This window comes from Tiliqua scincoides, chromosome 1, assembly GCF_035046505.1.
Source record: "Tiliqua scincoides isolate rTilSci1 chromosome 1, rTilSci1.hap2, whole genome shotgun sequence".
NCBI lineage: Eukaryota > Metazoa > Chordata > Lepidosauria > Squamata > Scincidae > Tiliqua > Tiliqua scincoides.
Window position 1 is genome coordinate 42,682,924 of NC_089821.1, and position 1,541 is coordinate 42,684,464.

The 1,541-nt window shown below is 47.1% G+C and overlaps 1 pseudogene; it reads right to left on the reverse strand.

Annotated features, from left to right (window-relative positions):
• Window positions 1-855: 855 nt before the first annotated feature.
• LOC136638443 (5S ribosomal RNA) lies at window positions 856-975 on the reverse strand (annotated as a pseudogene).
• Window positions 976-1,541: the final 566 nt, after the last annotated feature.

Here is a 1,541-nt window from a genome sequence, read left to right on the forward strand (position 1 = left end):
ACACACCCCACCACCAACTTACCAAGAATGGTGGAGGGGTGTGCACACGTCACAAAGAGTGGTGGAACCTCTGGGAGCCACTGGTGTGCATGTCGCACCTCTCCCATTTGCAGCAGTAGCTCAAAAGCACACAATGGTGGACCAGTTTTCATGCCACTGCAAAGGGCCTTGCAGGCTGGAATGGACGTTTTGGTAGTGCAAGGCCTAGACAAGATTGTGCTGTAAGAGCATTTGTTTGAAAAAAATTGATATATTTTCAGAGAATTCACTAGAAAAACAGCTTCTGCAATTGTCAGACTATGAACCAGAAGATCTGCATCAGTCTAGCTTCATGGATCCCATACTTTTTTGACTGGTGGCTCCCTTGACCTACAGCTCCCCATTATGGCTACAATCCTATATACATGGTATAGGGAGGCAGCTTTTTCACAAGGATTCTGTGGCTCCCCTGGCTGGTTTCCATAACTCTCCGGGGAGCCACAGTCTAGTTTGGGAATCACTGGTCTGGCTCATTAATGTGTAAACCAGTCGACATTAATATGCAAAACCAGATGACAAAGATGGAACCATGCCTACACTTAGTGGAAGATAAACAGAAAAACACATACATTGGTCAGCTTCCAAACATGCTCATGTACGCAACTCATTTTTTTCTGAAATTTGAGTATTTTTTCATTAAAGAAGATTCCATTGCAACTCCACAAATCCCCAAATGATTTTTTTTTTTCAAGAACCAAACAATTTGGTAATTGTAACTACAAAATTTATACAGAACACGTGATGTGTTCAAAACACTTCATATACAAGATCTTGATAAATGCTTGGCAACCTTCAGTCTCGAAAGACTACGGTATAAGCCTACAGCACCTGGTATTCCCAGGCAGTCTCCCATCCAAGTACTAACCAGGCCTGACCCTGCTTAGCTTCCAAGATCAGACGAGATCGGGCATGTGCAGGGTAACAGTTGCTGCTAATCTCTATAGAAAGCTGTATTGTTATTCACCTACTACAGGTGGACAAACTGGCAACCTAATCCTACTTAAATCCCCATGTGGAGTTTCAGTGGCACTGGCACAGCTTCCATTGCATCCCACAAGGGATTTTTGGCTGCTGGAGGTCTCCTCAGTGTAAAGGGACATTTGTCCCCTTGGCCCAGGTTAAGCTGTAGCAGACGCAATGGGTCTGAGCCGGCTATATCACTGGTGCAAGTCCATGTTCATCCATACAGGCGGATCAGTCCAGGGAAGGGGTTGATTTGGCACACACTGACTGCCGCTGAACCCACCTCCCTCCTGGGGCTGATCCATCCTCCTCCCACCTGTTCAACCACCTTCTCACCCTCCCTTGCTCTGTTTCACCCTCTGTGCAGACTTACCTCCACTAGCAGGTCTCCACGGTGCAAGGGAAGAACCTCAGCAGGGGCACCTGCAGGTGCATGGGAAGTCTCCAGCCTTCCTGCTGGCTGTCAGCTCCCTGCACTGCCACAAAGCACTTTATGGTGGTTTTGCAGCAACCAGCACTGACAGAGCATGCCTTTTACT